Genomic DNA, 23005 nt, shown 5'->3' with positions numbered 1-23005 from the left:
TGGGCGGCGGTAGCTCGGTCTCCACATCTCCCCAGTCTGGATTTGCATCCCTAGGGACCCATTTTTCTTTGGGAGGAGTTCCCCCCTCTCTGAAGGAGAAGATCCTTTTCCCAGGATCCTCTGAGGATCCCTCTCCCTCAAATTGGAAGATCTGTACCTCCTCCTCAAACTGAGTCTGTTTGGGTCTTTTGTTTCTCCTACCCCCCTTCTGCTCCTTTGGAGGCAGACTTTCAGGGGCAAGAGATTTTGTTTCCGGTTCCTGGGTTTTCAGGGGCTGTTTACAAGTGAGGAAGGAAGCTTCCTCCAAGGCTTTACACCCCCCTTCCCTTTGTGCCTCCTCCCTAGGAACCGGTGAGTTATCGGGGTGCTGCCCCCGTCATTGTTCTGGAGCACCAGGTCCAGAGTTGGGTGCGTTCTGCGCCGGCATGCCGATCTGAGGGTTCTGCTGAGCCCTCAGTATGTGACCCAGATCCTGCGCCATGTTTTGAACCTGGCGCTCTAACTGGGAAACCCGCTCAGGCTGATAGGGGCCCTGTTTTCTCCCCTGGGCTGATCCCGGGAAGGGTAGCTATCCCTTCTCTGGTAGTACCCATGGTTGGGAAGATTTGGATACCCCTCCACCCTTGGCCTCCCCTCTCCCGGATTCGGTTGTCTGGGCTCAGGGAATTGAAGAAAGAAGGGTGGAGGATTGTGGGGTTGGAAATTGGGTGGATACCTGGGGAAGAAGTTCTGCCCAGGATTTGGAGAATTTCTGCCCTCCGGTGGGAAGTTAGGAGGGAAGTTCCCTGGGTTAGGTGCTTGGCTGGATCCCCCCCTTGGGCTGGAGGAGTCCACACATAACCCAGGATGGGTCGATTACCCTTGTAACGGGGACTTACATAGTCAGGAGAGCGAGGGACCCCATTTGTGGGACTACCTCCTTGACTCCCTGTTTGTGACTGGCCCGAGGACCTTCTGGGCCTAGCATTATTAGGTGCAGGTAGGTTTTTAGGACCCCCCATCTCCAAATCCAAAACGGGGGTGACCTTTACCTCTGCCACCTTGGCAGCAGCAGAGGTGCTGTTGGTTTTGGGATTTTTTGGCTGGTTTTTGTTTTCCACCGGTTTCTGCACCTCATAGATCCGGGTCGCCTGTTCAATGACCCAGTCTAAAGATCTTTTCTCGTGAAAATCCCTCACAAGCTGGGTCATTATGTATTTGGGCAAGGCATGGAAAAACGTATTAATATATTCTCTGCTATCCGTGCGCACCCTTCTTGTGGTCTGTGCAAAAGCACACTTTAACTCCTGCACAAATTCTTGTGGGGCCTGATCCTCCCCACATTGTAAATTGTAGGCTGCCTTGCGAGCCTCTTGGGGATTTCTGTGAACAGAAAAATGTTTTAATATGGCCGCCCTATAGGTGGACCACCTGGAATGATTTTGGTCCTCCAGCCCTGCAAAGAAACTGGAGTACTCTGGGGAGAATGTCCACTTTACATATTGGATACAGCTTTGGCTGTCCTTCAAATGAAAAGTCTCGATCATTTGCTCATAGAGCTCCAAGTGTTCCCAAACAGAGTACTTGGCGTTCTTATGATAAGGCGTGATGACACTCCTGATTGCCTTAATCTGCTTCAATGGGTCCTTAAGAAAGGCCCTTTTTGCCTTATTGGCCTTTTTGGTCCGGGTAACCCTGGTCCATTCATCCTCTGACTCAGAGGCACTGCTCCCAGAGGTTCCTGTCTGATCTTCCAGGTTTTCCCGGATTCTGCGAGCCTGGGAATGGCTGGCAGAATGTGGGGACCTGGTCTCCTTTGTCCTGTACCGTTCAGAGGAGTCTTCAGATTCCTCTTTGCTGCCAGGATTTCATGGGTACCCCCCCACTGACCTAACTGGGCAGAGGTTTTCAGGATGCCCTTAATGGGCCTACTCTCCTGGGGTTCCCCACTAAATTGCACTGTGCTTGGGTGCCCATACCCGGATGCCCGCCCCTCCATTCCTGGGTGGTACTGGCCTATGAGCCCCATGCTTCTGGCTGGATAGTAATCTGCCATCCCTGTGGCCCTGTGCTCATGTGCGCCAGGGGACATGGGGGTGGCAGAGTCCAGGGACTTAGAGAAATAAAGGCCTCTGGGACTAGGGCTGCTGGGGTTATGCTCAGGAGTTTCTCTTTCCCAGCGAACCTCATCTCTATCCGCCCCTGCTCCCTGTTGCAATGCAAGAGCCTGCGCCTTCAGTTCCTCAGTTAAGGCCTTACTAGACTCTATCAGTCTCTCCTGCATCGCTACCTGTTGTTGGAGCCTATCATTGTGCTGGCAGAGAGCCTCAATCTCTCTCTGTGTTTCCTGATTGGTCCTGGAGCACTGGGCCAGTCTTTGCTGCAGGAGGGTTACCTCCTGAGCTGTGTCCCTATTGGCCTGCTCCTTTCTTGCCAGAGCATCCTCCACCTTCCTGGTGTGCTCTAACAAGTTCTGGTGTTCTTTTTGGAGGTCACCCAGTCCCTGGAGGGCCAGGTGATTTTCTTCCATTTTCCTTTTTAAGTGGCAGACTTCCTGGCCTAAGGTATCCCTTTCCTGACTAAGAGTCTGCATCTGTGCCGCCAGGTCGTCCCTTTGCCTTTAGAAGGCACCCGCTTTCTGGCGCTCCTGGTCAAACTCTGCCTGGGTATCCAGGTCTTTCAGGATCAGTTTATTGCTCTCCTCTTTCTCTCTGTCTAGTTGGATTTGCAGGGTGGCTACCTGCTCTGTGCATGCCCTGTTGAAATTGATCTGTTGCTCCAGCTTTTTCTGGCTCTGCAGTAGGGAGTCCAAACTGTCTTGGCGTTCCTTCTGCAAAGCCAGAATTCTGGTGTCCCGGTCTGTCTTTTCCTGTTGCAGTATATCCATGTCCTCTTTTATTTTAATGATATACTGCCTACTATCATTTTCTGACTCCTGGCTCCCCTGCAGCCTCTGCTCAGAAGAGACCAGGTCACATTGGACCTTCTCTAACGCCATCTGTCGCTTGTTCGCCAGATCTTGGCTTTCCGTACATTTATCCTGCATGTCTCCCATATATAGGTACAGGTATGCCGCTATCCTAACCATCTTGTCTTGTTCATCCTTAGCTTTAGGAGCCATGTATAGTTCACTCAGGGGACCCTGTAGGGGACCCTGATCTCCCCATATATCTGACCCTGTTTCAGTGACCTGTTGCGTGATGGCCTGCAACCAGACCATGCAGTCCTGGTGAGTCCACTCACCTCTCACAAATAACTTATGTAAGAAGTGCTCTCTGGCTATTTTCATGTCTACTAAGGTCGTCATTCTAGAGATTGGTCTCTGTCCTGACTTACAGAAATTAGTATTTTATTTTTGCAAAACAGACCTTTTTCTTAGAGCGTTCCTTTGAGGAGTGCTTTACAGCGTAACACAGCGTGGTGATCCGACCGGATATGTGTATCTGGTCAGCTGGCACACTGTATTAATCTGCACAAGTGATAGATCTAACCCAAACGTCCGGCCCGAGCCCCCAATTTGTAAGAGGATTCAATTCAACACTACAGCTAAGTCAATGCCTAGTCTGGGATACTGAATGGAAACCCTTATTGATATATCTTTATGTCCAGTTCATGCGTTCTGGATGACTACCCCTATATAACACCCCTCTCTTGGAATCCCCCTGACCCCACTGAGCCAAGAAGTAGTTCTGTTTTGCAAGTTTAAAAGGTTTATTTGATAATTTAAACAATAGATATATATATCACACTTTATAATAAATTAATAATTGAATATCACACTTAATCTGAGCAGTAATCAATAATGGATAGTCTGGCACTGGCACACTTGTGAATAGGAACAGAAGAATAAGGTGGTAGAGAATGCTTTATATAAGTTCAAATGGATGTAATGTTGAATGAAAATGCAATACAGAAAATACTCAATATGATTTCAACAAAACAATGTAATCACTTTTCTCTGGCAATCCCCTCCCCCCTTTATGCAATGCAAGGAAATGGAAGGTAAGCACACAGTTCTCAGAAATGCAATCAACTGTAATTCAGTTCACCCCAGCAAGCTTAGACTACAGAAGTTGGAAACACAGGCCCAAAATGCTTTTATATGCGCTGGCAATGAAGTGAAAATTATGCTAAAATGCTTTTAATTCCCTCTAGAGGTTCAGGGTGAGTGGTATCTAGTTAATATTAGTCCAGGCTCACTCTAGCAATGATTCAGGGATGGTTCTTAAGAGGCAAACGAAATTTTTGCAAGGAAAGCAAGAACTGCTGTTTTCACACATAGATAAATTTGCAAATCGCGGCAAATTCGCGAGTTTGTTTTTCGCGATTGCGGCAAATGTATCGGGGGTAGGAATGCGGTTCTAAGTTCGTAGGAAAGCTAAGATTCTAAGCTTTCAGAGGAAAATTACTGCAAGCCTCTAAGACAAACGGTCACGGAGATATGAGCGATATGGTAAAGGTCGTTTTTCAGATTTGAAATTTTAAAGTTCAAAATGACAAATGACAGCTAGCAACTAGAAATGACAGGTGACAGTTAGTAGGCAGTTCTACTTAGATTAAAATAGCTTGGATTATATTATTTTAACTAAGAGATTGGTTCTGCACAGTTCTGCTAGGTACTCACACTATATTCTTGAATTAAATGGGCCTCGCCACGGATCTGGTCAGGTTTTAGACTGGACTCTGGTCTGGTCTCTGCACTTCACAGTGATCTGGGTCAGCTCTCTGGTTCTGCTAACAGTGGTCTGGGTCAGCTCTGCTCTCTCTCTGGGTACAGCACTGCTTCTGGATCTTTCTGCACAGCTTTCTCTGGAGATTGATGTATTTGAAGTCTGGATCTCTGGATGTGGTATGGTCCGGCAGAGCGCGTTGCAGCAAATGGAATTGAATGTCCCTATATGTCCTGACTGTCTGCTTTTATGTGTTTTGAAAATGGGTGTGTGTGCAGCATCACTAGGCTCTACCCCTCTCCACTTGTCATTGGCCACTTCCTCCTCTTCCCCTTGATTGGGGGAATGAAATGAAGTGTCATCATGATGAGGTCTGTTTATGGTACAGAGAACCCACCCCTGTCAAATTACACACAATCTATATTTTGACCCAAAAGACATATTTGCACAGGTATACATTTGTTTAAAATTACATGCACCCATCACATATCACAGGAGGTATACCCTGTCCAAATCTGCTCTTCCTGGGAGCTTGCATTCAGAAATGGCAACATATTTCACTTTTTGGTCAGGTTACCAATATCAGATTCTTACTCAAATTTATACCCATGTGTGCAAGGCATGCAGGCATTAATTGATGAAGTATCAGACTTTTAACATGCATACATTTTAAGTAATACCCTCTTAACTGCTAGCTTGCCCCCAGGTCATGCCACCGGTTCTAAAAACCTCTTAAAATGTGGGCAGAAAAATCACAAGAATTATGGTATCATTTAAATAATTTTCACAAGTCCGTACTATGAGTTATTCATCTTTTTCTAAAACCATATTCTGGCTACAGCGGTGTGTCTTTTCAGGTCACATGGTACAGAAACCAGTTTTTCCACTTTCTTCAAGCTCAGCCTCTGTCTCCAGTTTCTCCCCCTCCCAGTTTCTGCCAAGAGGAAGCCATTTTTATAACCCCTGCAATAAACCATCTGCCTGGGCCCTGGAAGGCCCATTGTTCAAGAGGAAGCTATTTATGGCCACTTCCATAAACCCTCTGCCTGGGTCCTATGTTTAGCCTCTAGCAGTCCCTTGGTAATCCAATCAGAGAAGTGTCATATCCCTTTTGGTGGGAGCAGCAAAAGGCAGGTAGGCCTGGGACCATAGCTGTTGTGCAAGTCTCATCTCCTGTCGGGGGTGGCTGGTGGGCAGAATTCAGTTTCATTAAGCCAGGTTTCAGATAAAATGTCACTTTTAGTTACCCAGTTTTCTGCATTCAAATAAAATTAACCATTTTACATATGCAGCTAGAATGCTGATTCTAAGTTTAAAACTATGACATTTAAACAATTGCAACCTATGTGACACTCAAAAGTAGGTCACTCATTTCTTTTAAACATTTAGATTTTTGGTAGTTTTAAATCCAGTTTCAGTTAGGCTGCTGCAGACCTGCAGAGCTCAGCCAGTCTTGTTATGAACATTCAAGTCACTTCAGAATATAACTTTACATTGGATCCACCTCTCAGTAAGTCTTTCTTTGGCCTGTTTTGGGTTCATTTATTCAGTTTTACACAAAGTCTGGTGTTGTTTTAAAACGCCGGCTTTCTGATAGTGGTGAGTACTGGTATTTCACCCATTTTTGGGATTTAAGAAAATGAATTCCCCACAATTCTAGGTTGCTTTTGGCAATCAGCATTGCCATTCCCAATGGTTTCAGACTACTGTGTGGGTAGCCCAATGGTGGTTTTAGGCAGTGCCCTTCTGTGCCCATAACATCGGCAAAAATGAGTGGCAGCCTATTCTTCATGCATTTCCCTGTGCATTTTCTGGGAATCTCTGGCCATCATGATGTTTTCCATGTCAGTACTGCACAGTTTTTGAGGTAGGGCTCGGATGCATGGGTAAAAACATCCCACAAAACTGATAGCATGCAGGTCTGGGCCCTCCACATAGTTGGGCGAGCAGAAGCAAAGACTATCCTTAAGTTTGTTGACCACAGGCCTCTCCTAAACTATATTTAGCACTTTACTCTGCAGTGTCCACACTCCAAACCTTGGAGACAGTGGCTCACTGAAATGGCATTTGCCCAAACAAAGCAGCTTGGCCCCAGACCACCACTCAGCTTGTGCAAAGTGTGCTGCAGGACAGGGGTTAATGTGTTCTTCTGTGGAGTGTTCAAAGGGCCTGGACCAAATTGATAGCTTCATGATCCTGCTGGCAGGGTGGTTGCTGTGCAACGGGCCTGCCGATTTGCCTGTCTCTCTCAAATAACTTTCTGTTTCAATAAATAACGAAAGCAAAACAAAATGGAAAAAAATATAAAGCTTTCTTTACACACACAGGCTCTGAACATGGACAACAGCCCTTCTCGCATTGCACATGAGAGGCTTTTTGTCATGCAGAAAGTGTTTATTTTTGTGTGGAAAATAAAAAAAATGTATTACTAAAGGGCCCAAGCAATACAGCTGTGGCACAAGATTCCAATTCCATTTTTCACTGAAGCCTCGTGCAGAATGCAGCTTCGCCTCGTTGACATCAGCTTACCTGTTGTGCTCAGTGGGGGTGTTAGCTTACTTGAAAGTGACAGGCAGCTGCATGCAATTTAAACAAAATAGTAAAGTGGTCCGAACTTCACTGTCTGCGTGTGCAGCCCTGAACAAATCTGCTTTGCTGCCTTGCCTGTCGCCCACGTGTTCATCTGTGTAAGGGGAAGCCACTGAAAACAAAACTGCTTTGATGCTGAACACACACGGTAAACCGGTATGTAGAAGGTCAAGGTTATTGTGATTAAATGAGGAGGGTCACGGTAATTATACCGGTATACCGGTGTACCGTTACACCCCTACACCGAACAAACGAGTCGAATCTTCCTGAGTCGGGTAATTCCCCAGTCCTGGTCCCAATTCCAGCACAAGTCTTTCCATCTTTCCTTCTTCTTTGACCAAAGGCTTTCTGTCCATTTGTTTTAAAATGTTCAATATTCTTCCTTTTCTCTCATCAAATGTTACTCAGTTTCCTCTGCACACCTGCCTTTTATAATTTCCATCGTCTTTTAATTTCTCTCTCTTCAGACTCACCTTTTTTTGTCCTTAAGCTATCTTGCAAACTTCTGTTTCCGTTTATTTTTCGAATTTTACCTTCTCTTTTGTGTTAATATTTATCAATTTCAAACTATTTTCCTACCCTGCTAAGTCACCACGTGTTTGTTTCTGATTTGATTTTCCTTTCATTGTGTATATCCCTACTCCATAGTCCAAACTTATTTTTCTTTAGACCCCACCCTTACTGTACACTTCCTCTGCCTGCATACACCCACTCTCTTTTTGCCTCTTGCCTGAGTACCAAAAGCATACCTGTGTTCTTCCCCAGCCCCCACCAGGGCCCATCAATCGCTCTTTTTGCACCTGTTTGCCCATCTAGAACTTACCCTCCTCCCTAGGCTGCATCTCAGGTTCTGCCCTTATTGGCCTGCCTTGCCCCAGCCCAACTCCCCAGGCTCCATCTCTCCTCCTGCCCTTGTTGGTCTCTCTCGTGCCCCAAGGCAGGCTCTATCTCTGTGCACCTCAAATGTTGTGTATGTTTGTGTGTGTCCAGCATGGACTCTGCTATGTTTACACTCTGTTTCCATCATGTGACAAGCTGTTTCTGTAATTCTGCGCCACATTGTAAGTTTGGCGGTATCAACTATGGTAATACCGCTCAACTGAATTCCTCTTACTGCATGCGGCTACGATAATACTACAACTGATTTAGGGTTGGTGCAGTACAAGTTATTGCCCGCTTTTGAGGCCAATTGAACTGCATTGGGGACATGTGGTAATACTGCATGGGGCAAGACCTCCATTGAAGATGAGGCAACAAGCAGGCAGCATATGCATGGGCTGCAAAGGCCATTATTGTGTGTTTCGGCAAGATAGGCGCTACTCTGGAATGCCACCTGTTACCACCATACTTATAGTGAGGCCGACAGTGGCAGACTGGGCCATAAGGAACTTGGGAACACTCCAGAGGGGCCTATGCCTCTGGGGACCTGTCTGGGGCTGATCCAGTTACAAGCTTTATTTTTCCACCATCCGACAAGTATGTCATAATTTTTTCACTGGTCTATTGCAAGACTGAGCTCAGCTGTTCTTGGTGAGGGCAGCAGTCAGAATTAGGTGGCACAGCCATGGGCCAATGTATTGCCCTACTGCCATGCTTTCATGTTTAGTCTCCCTACCTTTCCGCATCAGTTTCCAGTGTTACATGCCTTTCGAAACTGAGCCTATAGTATGGACATTGTGAGCTAAGGGGGGTGGGGTGGGGCTGGGCATGTTGAAGGCTATAGCTGTACCAGTTCCGGTGATGAGTGTGAGGAGTTTGGATTGTAAAAGCTACTGGACGTGAGCAGTAGCTCGCTGTCCCTGTTAATGGAAATGGTGTTACCTTGCGCTATCTATTGCCTGACATATGTGGGAATTTGCTCCTCTACCTGTTACTAAATGGGTGCAGCAACGTTCACAGAGAATGATCAGGAGCCGATTGTGTTTGAACTAGCTTTACCACAGCTGGGAGCAGGCTGTACCAGTTATGCTGTACGGCTCCTTGGGCATCAGAGCTGGTTGTATTTGTTGGGCAATGTGGGCATGAGCGAAATGTAACCGTATCCGTTTTGGAAGCTGGCTGTACCTGTTCATTGGCATGAATAGTTAGGTAAAGAGTATTGCATGCTGCTACATTGCTCTCAAAGCATTTAGGCTTCCTTGATAGAGATGGATTGTGGCCCTGCCCATGGTAAAACATGACTTTTTTTTCTGTGGGTAGGGGTTGCAACTGGGGGAAAAGATGAGGGGAAAAGTGTCAGTACTGAAAAGTCAGTTGAGCTGGGAGCAGCCTCGGACTGGCCTGTAGGACTATAGGCCCAGGGCCAACCAAAAACACAAAATGCTGGTGTGGGACCGTTTTATTGGCCAAAGTGGGAACCTTGTTGGCCCATGTGGGCCAGTTTGATGAGTTAATTCACACTGCGACTAGTAGTTTTGACCAGTGTTGCTTGCTGAATAAATATTCTTTAAAATATACAATTTGCATGTCACTTTATCAAAAAGCTCCGCCTGGGTACTATTCAAACAGTATCACAAAAGGAATGAAAAGCCATTTGCAACTGCGGGCCACTTTATCTTTGGTGCCTGAGATAATTGCATGGCCCAGTCTGACCCCGGATGATAGCTAGCCTTTATTGCTGACTGTGTGCAGTTCGGAAGCACCCCACAGTGTCTTTGTCGAGGGCATAGGGGCATTGGTATCCCGAAAGGGGCCATTTTTTTTGAGGCGAGGGGTGGGCCACTTTTTTGAGGCGAGGGGTGGGCCACTTTTTTTTGTTGTCCGGGCCTATTTCTTGTCCCAGTTCGACCCTGGGTGGTTCCCGGGCCTTCTGGAGATGCAGTTAGCTTCTCCTTGGGTGTTGCTCAGGTGGCCGTCTGCATTGCGGGTGGTCAATGTCCCCCTTCTCCTCTCTCATCCGTTGTGGGTTCTGGAGACAGAGAGGAGGGATCTCCTGGCATTAGGCCTTTCAGCTGCAGTGGCTGGGATGATTCAGAGGGCGCGTCAGTCCTCTACACTTAAGTTCTGACCGTCATTGGGCTAATTTTCTGGCTTGGTGTCACCTGAAGTGTGTCCTGGCACTGGAGTGTGGCATCCCAGACATTTTACAATTTCTTCATGAAGGGGCGTAGAATGGGTTGGTGGTCTCTACTTTCTGTTCTCAGTGGTCTGCCATTCGGGCTTTCCAGGTTTCCTGGTCCTCTCCGGTAGGGGGCGAGGCTCTGGTCTCAACGCTCTTGAAAGTGGCAGCAGGTACACATCCTTTGGGCCCAGTTGGGGTTCTCCATGGGACATTCCTTTGGTCATGTCCATGTTGCAGAAGCCTCCATTTTAGCCCCAGGAGGAGGTGGAGATGAAATAGTTGGTGCTGAAGACTACCTTCCTGATTGCCATTACTTTGGCTCAGCATTTGGGGGAAATCAGGGCCCTCTTGCGTAGGCCACTGTTTCTAGTGGTCGAGGAGGAGGCTTTGGTGCTGGGCTGTGACCCCTCGTTTGTGCCCAAGGTCACCTCTTGGTTCCATCGGTCTCAGGAAGTGGTTATCTCAGCTTTCTTTCTTGCTCCATCCTCTTCTAGGCGGGAGGCTTGGCATTGTCTGGATGCCAAGCAGGCGGTCTTACATTATCTGTCCCAGAGAGAGTCCTTTTGTCTCACTGATCAGGGGGCAGGGGACGGTGGTTGCCAGGCTTCCATTCCAACGATTAGCCAGTGGACTAATCTTTGATTCTATGAGTCTGTGGGCCTCTGTACTGCAGCTTGGGTCCAGGGTCGGTGCACAAGAGGGGTGACCGTCACCTGGGCAGGCATGCGGGGGCTACCTTTGTTGGATATTTGCCGAGCTGCCACATGAGCTACACCTAATACATTCATTCTGCATTACCAACTCAATATGGAGGGGCTCCAGTCTACGTCCTTTGGTGTGGGTGTCTGGAGGCTGTGTCTGGTTGAGGTGGTGATAGGAGTCATGGTCAGCATGCCTTTGGCTTTTTGCTGTATCTTGAATAAATTGGTGTTGGGTGGGTTTCGCATTACCGTTGGTGTCTGTGTCTTTTGTGGTGGGCATGGGAGTCCTTCCTGTTTCTGCTTTGGTACAACTCAAAGGTAAGTACCTGGACGAGAAAGAGGGTCGTGGAGGTAATACTCAGATTAGTTACTGGTAATCTTGAATATTCCCCCTCTCCTCCTCCTCCTCCTCTGTCACACCCACCCAGGACCTTTGCTCGGCCCTGGCTGAACACTTCACTGAAAAAACCCAAGACATCCTTTTCTCTCTCACTTCCACACCACATCATACACCAACACTTCTGGAGCCTCCCTTTGCCACTCTACACTTCTCCTCTCTTCTCTCAATCCCATTACACCTGATGAGGTCGCCAGACAAGTCCGATCTATGAAGGCCTCATCCAAACAGGTGGACCCCTGCCCCTCCAAAACCATTAAGTACAACATTGACTCTCTTTCTCCAGCCTTGGCTGATCACTGCAATCTCTCTTTTGCCACTAGAGTTTTCCCATCTTCTCTTAAGCACTCCATTGTGCACCCTCTGCTTGAGAAACCCTCTGCAGACCCCTCCATTCCAGCAAACTACCGCCCTATCTCTATCACCCCTTCCTGGACAAACTCTTAGAGAAGCTGGCTATCTCTCAGCTCACCCTCAACACTGAATCTGCTGGTTGCCTCCACGACCATCAGTCTGGCTAGAGAGCATCCAGAGGAATGGAAAACGCTTTTCTGAATACCTGTGAAGACCTGCTCTTAAATCTTGACACTAACACCCCTCTGTCCTCATTCCTCTTGACCTCTTCTCTGCCTTTGACATGGTAAACCACAAAATCCTGATTGCATGTCTCCTTGACACCCAGGTCAGGCTCTGGCGTGGGTAACCTCATTCTTTTCCGGCCATCCATCCCAGGTGGAACTTGGGTCTTTTCTTTCTACTCTCACTCTTTCAACCTGTGGTGTTTCCCAGGGTTCTAACTTAGCCCCCTGGTTCTTCAAGGTCTACATGGCTGCGCGGGCATGTGTGATTGTCACTTTCATCTCTAACTTCCAGTGTTACGCTGATGACATGCAACTCTCCTTCAGGCTACCCTGAGCAACCTCTTATACCTTTCTTATATCTGACTGTCTGTCCGCAATTCAACCATGGTGTGCTGCAAACTACCTCTACCTCAGTGCCAGTAAGACTGAGAACTTTCACATCAGGACTCCTGCTCCCACGTTCCCAGTCTCTTTCTGGTCAGCCTCCATTGGCCCTGCACCTGCACCCAGCTGTGAGGCAAAAAACCTTGGGGTCATCTTCGACTGCACTCTCTCCTTATTCACTCACATTTCGGACATCTCTAAAAAGTCCAACTACCAGCTGCACCTCCTCAATGATACTTTTCCTTTTCTCACCTTCCCCCAGCGACTCACTGGCCCTCATTACGACCCTGGCGGAAAGTGACTGACCGGAGCGCCACAGCGTAAATAGCGTTTCCGCCATTGCACGAAGGAGCAAAGTGCGGCCCATTCCGACCCATCGGGCACGAGCACCACGCCACGGCGGAAGCGCAAAGTCCGCGATGGCGGAAATGACCCCAAAACGGCCCACACCGCCGCCGTACGGCGCCCTAGGTGCAATACCGCCACCCCTCTTAGCGGTCACCGCAGTGTGCGCCTACCGGAAAGTACGGTGACCGGAAATATACGGAAACGGAAGTAAAAACATGGGCCCGGAATGGGAAACATCCCGCCGTACACCTATAAAACCACTAAAACCACACAACCACTAAAATCACTACCCTGAAACACACCCCAACCCGTCACCCACCCTAGCGAAACCAAGAAAAATGGGAAAAGTAGCGAAGAAAGCGTGCGACCGCAAGCGCCAGGTCCACTTCTCCCGTGAGGAACTCACCGTGCTAACAGAGACCCTCCAGGAGAATGCTGCCGTCGTCTTCTCCACGCAAATGACCAGAACGGCACTTGCAAACAAGAAGACCATATGGGCTCTGGTGGCACAGCGGGTAAGTGCGGTGGGGACCGCACCCCGCACCCCACAGCAATGCCGCAAGCGATGGGACGACCTGCGGATACGCGTCCGCAGCATACTCTCTGCCAACCGCAACATTGCCACAGCCACCGGGGGAGGTCCTGAATCACCCATCAAGTTGACCCCCTGGGAAGAAATCTGTGCCTCCACCATCGGAATGGAGAGCATAGAGGGAGTCGGAGGGATGGAGAAAGGAGTGCAGACATCCGAAGATTCAGGTAGGTGGCCCAGATAAAACAATGCCAAATCCACACAGTCCATCCATGTGAAGTACCATGCGTCCACATAGTGCAACAGAAACACATGTCCAGGAGAACGTCCACACACATCGGCCTGATAGCGCACGTAAAAACCCACAATAAATACATAAATAATTAAAAACCCCTAATACACGCACTACACGTGCAGCAGGCACACCCTAACTGCAGGCTGCCAAACAACTGCACCCTCACTCCACACACAAATTAAAGCACCTCCAAGGCCCCGACCCAAATCACCCTCAGGTACCACCCCAATGCATGTGATACAATGCCATTCCAATTCCCACAGACCCATCAATAACCCTCGCCCTCCTTTACTCCACCACAGGGTCCGATCCAAACGACGAGCTACAGGACACCCCTACCAGCACACCTGCAAAGAGGGCCAAGACCAACGGCCAGAGACCCTCCACCTCAGCTGCACGCATCAAGACACGGCAGCAGCACAAATCAGGTGGCAGCACAGAGGAGGGAACATCAACAGGCACCCCAGCAGCCAGCATGCCCACAACACCACCACCACAGGTCCCCCCAATGGATGCCACAGAAGGCACTGCCTCTGGTGGCAGCAGCACCATAGGTGACACCCCATTGATGGCAGCATGCTCGGACACAGAAAACGGGGATGTCGAAGTCAGATCCATCCATGACCTGTCCCAATCCCCCTGTCTGTCCCATCCCGTACAACATGAGGATACCACGCAGGGGCAGCCACAAGACGACGACTGGCCATCCCCCACAAGCCCTGTGGCAAGGCAACATGAGGACAACAGCCCCTCTGTGACACCCCCGCAAATGGCCATGGCCCAGCAGAGGCAACAGTCCCTCGACAAGTTAATCGTACAACAGCAGCAACTGGCCACACTCCTCAAGGACCATGCCGATGAATGTGGGGGCACTAAGGCAGACATAGAAACATCAACTGAGACACTTAGGGCAGAAATGGAGAGAGGTACAGAGACGCTAAGGGCACAAATGGAGAGTAGCACCGAGAGCCTGAGAGTCCAAATGGAGAGTAGCACCGAGAGCCTGAGAGTCCAAATGGAGAGTAGCACCGAGAGCCTGAGAGTCCAAATGGAGAGAAGCACCGAGAGCCTGAGGGGGGAACTGCATGCGACGTCCAAAGACGTATGTGCCGAACTTGCCGCAGTGCGCCGTGTGCTCACTGAGCTCTCGCAAACCCTTAGGGACATGCATGGACGTGAGCAGGCAGACACATCATCCGTTGCAAGTTCCGTCCAGGGCAGCCCCCAACGTAGATCTGGAAGGAACCTGCGCTCCACAGGCAGGGGTGCCCCTGATACCCGCAGAGGGGGCCTGCAATAGCGACAGCCCACTGACAATGAGCATCTTTGGACACTGGTGTTCGGGGGGGAGGTAGGAGGGTGGAGTGGGTGTGTTGGGCTCACTTGGGTGGCGGGTCGATAGGGTGTTCAACATGACATCACATATGCCATAAAAAGTGCACGATCAACCAATGAGATGTGTGGACATTGATCTTTGTGTACTAGGCCATCATAGGCGTACAGTCCATATTGTGCATGTCCCAGACACACACAGTGCCACGAGTCCCGTGTCCATGTATCAGCCACCAGGCGTGAGTGCTAGAAGCATACATCAATGAGATGCTGACGAATGTCACGGCCCTCCGGTGCCTCGCAGACTCCATGAGGTGCTGCCACATCCCCACCCTCATCATGACCATCATCAGGTGCTTGCAGTTCTGCGTCAGGGGGCATGGGCACATTTCTACGTACGCACATGTTGTGTAGCATGACACATGCCATGACCATCTTTGCAACCTTCTCATGGCGGTACAGGAGTGCCCCGCCAGACCTGCTGAGGCAGCGGAAACGAGTCTTCAGTAGGCCGAATGCCTGTTCAATGACTACACGGGTACGTGAGTGGGCATGGTTGTAGTCCTCCTCATGCTGGTCCCGTGGGTTCCGGACTGGTGTGAGGAGCCATCTCTTCAGTGGATATCCAGCATCACCTGTATGTGGACGAGAAACGTATGATGTGGAATGCCATTGCTACGTACGCACACCCCCCCCCCTTCCTGCCAGGTCATTGCCAAATCACATACCCCACATAATCATGCATGTAATGAGACTCACCGAGTAGCCAGGACCTGTTCCCTGCGTGTCGCTCCATGTAGCGTGGTATTGTAGAGTTCCTCAAGACCATAGAATCATGGGTTGATCCAGGGAATCGGGCACAACAATGTGTAATGATCCTGTTGGAGTCACACACCATTTGTACATTCAGGGAATGAAATTGTTTTCGGTTGCGGTACTGGGCCTCCATGGCATGTGGGACGACCAATTCCACATGGGTGCAGTCGATGGCACCAATGCAACCCGGTATGGCGGCAAGTGCATGGAATCCCACTTTTGTGTTGGTAATTTCCTGGTCCGAGCGTGGTAGAGAGATGTAGTCGTCTGCGTGCTGCAGGAGGGCATCGAGCACTTGAAATAGTGTCCGTGAGAACAGTGGCTGAGATATGCCATGCAACTGTCCGACTGTGTGCTGGTAGGTGCCTGTGGCCAGGAAGTGGAGTACAGACACCACCTTCAGTAGGGGTGGGATGGCGGTTGGGCTATCTATCATGCTGACAAGGTCAGCCTGTGTCATGTCCACAATGGCGGCTATGGTGTCCCGGTCCAGACGGTAGAGGGTGTGGATCTGCTCATCAGTGAGGTTGAACGGATGTGCTCGGAGGCGTGGGATTGCGGGCTGCCTGCGTGGTGGTAGTGGCTGTGCTGGTGGGCCTTGCTGGCCCTGCCTTGGCCTCCTCCTCCTCCTGCGTCTCCTCCGTGCGGCTGGTTGTAGTTGGTGTTCGTCTTCTTCTTGGAGTTGGAGTACTTGCAGTGCTATCAGGTCCCCCAGGGCCAACATCGCGAGTCCTGCCGGTAGCATTTCGGTGTGGTTGTGGGAGGAGACTGGCTGTGCAATTTATGTGTTTTCAGGCTGTATGGCCTCCACCTGTGGTGATTAATTCCACCTGTGCAAACTGCTCTCCCCTTTGGCCGAGCACGTCCCGCGCACAACGCTGCAATTCGGGGAATGGCATCTTGCTATTGCAATCATGTATTTGTACCCGATGGCCGTGTAAGATTGGTTGATATGTTCATTCTGCTGTGGTCCCATTGTTTCACATACTATCTGTGCAGTCGCGAACAGACTTGTGAAGGGTCAGTGGAACGTAGTACTCGAGTAACGGTGGGCCCTCATGCATCACTGTACCGAGTTGCACCGACGGGCGGGGCGTCCCATTTGTGGGTGAAGGCAGTTGCCATTTTCACACACAGCCGCGCTCGATGGAATAATTAGTGATTTCAAACGGCCACAGATGCCTTTTCGACGTGATGTTGCAAATGAGGAATTCGAAGGGCGGCGCTTTCGGTTTCCAGCTAGCGGCGAGGAGATGCCCACAGGTCTGACTGCAAATATAACGTTCTATTGTTCAATGTCCTTGAGACAGGGCCCATGGCGAGGAAGCAATGATTGATATGAATAGTTTGGGATGCGCAATAGCTACGTGGGCGATGAGGCCGGCCGTTCCCAGATACATGTTACTTCACAACACTGGATTTACGGGCTGGGGCACTGTGGATTTTGCAGGCTGCACAGACTCAATGGATGTTTCTAATGTTATGTGAGTAATTATTCAGGCGTTTTGATCCCGGGATGAGGGAATGATGAATGGATGCATGGGCAGGTGATTTGATACAGAGTTTGCCATGTACAGGGCTTCTTGGGATCTATCCGCCTCCCCTACGCTATGTGATGCAGGGCTGCCATAGTGGGACCATCGTCTATCTGGCCTTGTTGAGCCCTCCCTGTCTCGACGCGCCCTCAGACACTTGTGTCCATGCACGTTAACATTCCCATCTGATGGATTCTGTTTTGACAGACGCATGCACAGGTACACTCGTTTGTGATGGTGTTTGCACCTCGATATAGATGGTTATGAGTCGCAAGTGGTTTTGGGGTGGTGATGATCCTTTGGAGTGGGCTAGCATGCATATGGCTGTGGATTTGGTGTGATCATTGGAGTGAGTTGTTGGAATGTAGTTCTGATGGCCATTCTGTTCTTTTTCTTTTCTTTTGGTTGACAGGTATCTCCTCCCCTTTTGCCACTGCCATCTGTATGCCACTCCTGCAGATGGGTTTTACTCCCGACACCTGCTGCTTCGTGTTAATCAGTGGAGCAGCATTACGATCTTATGGGACGATCGCCAATGGCCCACATGCCCTTACGCAGTACTGGTGGCTCGGAGCAACATTTCGGCCTTTCAGCTGGACTAGTGCCTCCCCATTGGGACGGCCCTGCGGTTCTGTGCGCTTCCATGTTGCCTTTTCGTACGTGAATGTGGCTCTGTGTACCATGGGGGAACAGGGCGACACACAAGTAGTGGCTGGTCATTTCTTGCGGATGCAGCCCACAATGGTGATTAGTGTTTTGGAGTTCATGGCCTGATGGCTGTATGGGCTTGGTGACTTTGATGTGCATTAAATTTCTATTCTGATTTGGCCTGTGTAGCGTTTTTCTTTGCAAGTGATGTGGCATATGCCTATTTGGGGGGCGATGTATTGTGAGGAGATCTGCATTGGGTTCCAGCTTCGGAGTTTAGTTGCGTGGTACTGTACTGGGCGCGTTTGACTACTAAGCCCGTGAGGTCAGGGATGGGGGCTGCCAATATGACAGTTTGAATGTTGTCATGCTCAGGGGCGGGGGATTGGGTTTTGTGTAGCAGATGCCGGTCAGCCAGGTGGACTGGTGGAATGATGTGATTCTCGGAATATTGCTGGTCACAGGTGCCTGTGTTTGCGTGCGTTTCTTGGTGGGGGACTGTGGTCATGTCCATTGGGATGGCTTCTGTATTCGTGCCCTGCAGCTCCCATTGGCCCCTCTTGTGTTTCTTTTGTTCGTTGGCATGCATGGGTGACTTGTACATTTCAATGGTTGCATTGTGACTTCATTGCACCTACGGGGAGTTGTACTTTGTGGGCAGGGAGCGGTGTACAGGCACTCAGTGGGGCCGTTTACGGTTGATTCGCGATGCCGTACTTCTCACCATGGCGGAATGGTACATTACGCCATGCCTGATGGCGTTAGGTACATGTCCGCTAGGGTCGGAATTGGCGTACCCTTGCGCCATGGTGGTGTTTGCGGTTTCGCATGGCGCGCGCGTGCTTGGTGCAGTTAGCGTTGGCGTTCACTACGGTGTCGCTAATGGCTTCGTACTTTGCGGTGACGGGTCATAGTCGCACCGAGCGCTATTCGATGGCGGTATTGCATTTCCGCCATCGTTTTCCGATTTCCGCAAGGGTCGTAATGAGGCCCACTGTCTCCATAGCCCTGGTTCTCTCAAGGCTGGACTACTGCAATAGCCTCTTTCTCAACCTCCCTGCCTCTGCTCTGCGCCCTCTGCAACTCATCCAGAACATAAACGCAAGACTTATCCTTGCCCTCAAGCCCATGGATTGCATCTCTCCGGTGCTGAAATTCCCCCACTGGCTCCCTGTGTCTGCAGGTATCAAGTTCAAGACCCTCTGCATTGTCCACAAGGCTTTCTGGGGCATGGGACCTACCAATCTGCAACAACGCCTACCTAATTACTGTCATTCCCGAGCCCTCCGCTCATCTACCTCCAACCTTCTGCGAATGAGCCGGTTCTCCAAGCAGAGATTTGGAGGGAGATCTTTATCCTCAGCAGCGGCCTCCCTATGGAATAGCCTCCCTGCTGCCCTCCGTCTTGAGCCTGATATCCTTAAGTTCCGGAAACCCCTTAAGACATTCCTCTTCTCCTCTTCCTTCTCTATCCCTCTACCCTGCTAACCACTTTCTCCGCTCTATACCTCTCTCCCTCCTTTTCCGCACAGTTTGCTGACTGGCCGCCAGGTGTACCTCAGAGTCTCACAGGTCCCGGGCAACCACGCCAGTCCTCTCGCACTTGCCTCTGGGCCTTACACTTGCCTCATCGTTACTGCACTTGGTCAATGACCCATGAGAGTGCCATCTCTCAGCACTTACCTCAGCTTCTTACTGACTGGGTGCACTTGGACTCCCCCTCCCCCCTGCACTTGTCCTCCCCCACCCACCTCCCCTCTCCTGTACTGTCTTGCACTTGCATGATCTGAATGTACCATGCCTTGAAAATTCATCTATCTTCCCTTGTCCCCTCCTTGCATGGTGGCGCCTCAATGCACTTGGAAAAACTGCAGAATCGTTGTCAGACCTATTTGCTGTCATCTATACTGTTAATTGTATTATATGCACTTATTCTGCCTGTGCAGATTTGTATCGTTCAGAAATTCAACGCCTCTGAAGGACTGTTGCTTTTCACCTTGTCCCCTCTCTCCTTGAGTGCTTTGAAACACATGCTATGTGTATAGGCGCTTTACAAATAAACATTACGATACTGTACCATACCATACTAGTCTTACTCTTCGTCCCCCTAGTACAGACTTCCCTTCCCTCCCGACTGTTGAATGAAGGTTCCCATGCCCAGGCTTTGGATTACTGCCGTGGACTGGTTAGTTGGGAGGTTATACCTCCTGGGAGGGGAGGGACGGCCAGTGGAGGGCTTGAAAAGAGAAGAGTTTCACTGAGCGCGGAACATACCCAATGGTAAGTACTGGGATGAGGAGGAGAAAGACTAGGGGTAATGAAGATTACCAGTTAGTAATCCGAGCATGCATTTAACTGGATATGACATGCATTGAAATGAATATGACAATCATTGAAATGAATATAGCCTGGGTTAAAATTGTTATGACACAGATTGAAATTAATATAACATACAGTGAAATGGATAAGGTGTACTGTATTGTGAGTATAACACATGCTGAAAAGCACATGACATAGTCAGCCAATCATATGAGCCCTCCTTCGCCTGCAGTTACATCTAGGAAGCCAAGAGCAGAGGAAGGGCTGGATTGGCCCACCAGGACTTTCCTTGGTAGGCCTTGCGACATCGGGCCTCTTTTCTTTGGGGAAGGAGGGCGCATATGATTGGCTGACTATGTCATGTGCTTTTCAGCATGTGTTATACTCACATTTCAGTACACCTTATCCATTTCACTGCATGTTATATTCATTTAAATGCATGTTTCATCAATTTCAATCAGTGTTCTATTCACATCTATCAATGCTACATTAATTTCAGTGGGTGTCATATTTATTACAATGCATGTCCTATATGAATATTTATTAATCAATGCATGCTCGGATTAATAACGGGTAATCTTCATTACTCCTAGACTTACTCCTCCTCATCCCAGTACTTACCTTTGAGTATGTTCCGTGCTCAGTGGAACTCTTCTCTTTTCAAGCCCTCCACTGGCCGCCCCTCCCCTCCCAGGAGGTATAACCTCCCAACTAACCAGCCCACGGCAGTAATCCAAAGCCTGGGCATGGGAACCTTCATTCAACGTGCAAGAGGGAAGGGAAGTCTGTACTGGGTCGAGGAGAGTAAGACTAGTATGGTATGGTATAGTATGGTAATGTTTATTTGTGAAGCGCCTATACACAAAGCCTGTGTTTCAAAGCACTCAAGGAGGGAGAGGACAAGGGGAAAAAGCAACAGTCATTCAGAGGCCTTGAATTTCTGACCGATACAAATCTGCACAGGCAGAGTAAGTGCATATAATACAATTAACAGTGTAGATGACAGCAAATAGGTCTGGTGACGATTCTGCAGTTTTTCCAAGTGCATTGAGGCACCACCATGCAAGGAGGGGACAAGGGAAGATAGATAGATGAATCTTCAAGGCATGGTACGTTCAGATCATGCAAGTGCAAGACAGTACAGGAGAGGGGAGGTGGGTGGGGGAGGACAAGTGCAGGGGGGAGGGGGAGTCCAAGTGCACCCAGTCAGTAAGAAGCTGAGGTAAGTGCTGAGAGATGGCACACTCATGGGTCATTGACCAAGTGCAGTAACGATGAGGCAAGTGTAAGGCCCAGAGGCAAGTGCGAGAGGACTGGCGAGGGTGCCCAGGACCTGTGAGACTCTGAGGTACACCTGGCGGCCAGTCAGCAAACTATGCGGAAAAGGAGGGAGAGAGGGAGAGAGGGATAGAGCGGAGAAAGAGGTTAGCAGGGTAGAGGGATAGAGAAGGAAGAGGAGAAGAGGAATGTCTTAAGGAGTTTCTGGAACTTACGGAGATCAGGCTCAAGACGGAGGGCAGCAGGGAGGCTATTCCATAGGGAGGCTGCTGCTGAGGATAAAGATCTCCCTCCAAATCTCTGCTTGGAGAACCGGCTCACTCGCAGAAGGTTGGAGGTAGATGAGCAGAGGGCTCGGGAAGGACAGTATTTAGGTAGGCATCATTGCAGATAGGTAGGTCCCATGCCCCAGAAAGACTTGTGGACAATGCAGAGGGTCTTAAACTTGGTCCTTGCAGACACAGGGAGCCAGTGGAGGAATTTCAGCGCCAGAGACATGCGGTCCGTGGGCTTGAGGCCAAGGATAAGTCTTGTGTTTATGTTCTGGATGAGTTGCAGAGGGTGTAGAGCAGAGGCAGAGAGGTTGAAAAAGAGGCTATTGCAGTAGTACAGCCTTGAGAGAACCAGGGCTATGGAGACAGTGAGTCGCTGGGGGAAGGTGAGAAAAGTATCACTGAGGAGGGGCAGCTGGTAGTTGGACTTTTTAGAGATGTGCGAAATGTGAGTGAAGGATAGAGTGCAGTCAAAGATGACCCCAAGGTGTTTTGCCTCACCGGTGGGTGCAGGTGCAGGACCAAGGGAGGCTGACCAGAAAGAGAGTGGGAATGTGGGAGCAGGAGTCCTGATGTGAAAGTTTTCAGTCTTACTGGCACTGAGGCAGAGGTAGTTTGCAGCACACCATGGCTGCATTGCGGACAGACAGTCAGATATAAGAAAGGTATAAGAGGTTGCTCAGGGTAGCCTGAAGGAGAGTTGCATGTCATCAGCGTAACACTGGAAGTTAGAGATGAAAGTGACAATCACACATGCCAGCGCAGCCATGTAGACCTTGAAGAACCAGGGGGCTAAGTTAGAACCCTGGGAAACACCCCAGGTTGAAAGAGTGAGAATAGAAAGAAAAGACCCAAGTTCCTCCTGGGATGGACGGCCGGAAAAGAATGAGGTTACCCACGCCAGAGCCTGACCTGGGTGTCACGGAGACGTGCAATCAGGATGTTGTGGTTTACCATGTTAAAGGCAGAGAAGAGGTCAAGAGGAATGAGGACAGAGGGGTGTTAGTGTCGAGATTTAAGAGCAGGTCTTCACAGGTATTCAGAAAAGCGTTTTCCGTTCCTCTGGATGCTCTCTAGCCAGACTGATGGTTGTGGAGGCAACCAGCAGATTCAGTGTTGAGGGTGAGCTGAGAGATAGCCAGCTTCTCTAAGAGTTTGACCAGGAAGGGGGTGATAGAGATAGGGTGGTAGTTTGCTGGAATGGAGGGGTCGGCAGAGGGTTTCTTAAGCAGAGGGTGCACTTAAGAGAAGATGGGAAAACTCTAGTG

Source organism: Ambystoma mexicanum, chromosome 2p (assembly GCF_040938575.1).
Source record: "Ambystoma mexicanum isolate Mex_15411 chromosome 2p, UKY_AmexF1_1, whole genome shotgun sequence".
Taxonomy (NCBI): Eukaryota; Metazoa; Chordata; class Amphibia; order Caudata; family Ambystomatidae; genus Ambystoma; species Ambystoma mexicanum.
The sequence above is the reverse complement of the archived record's forward strand: the minus strand, read 5'-3'. Positions refer to the sequence as shown.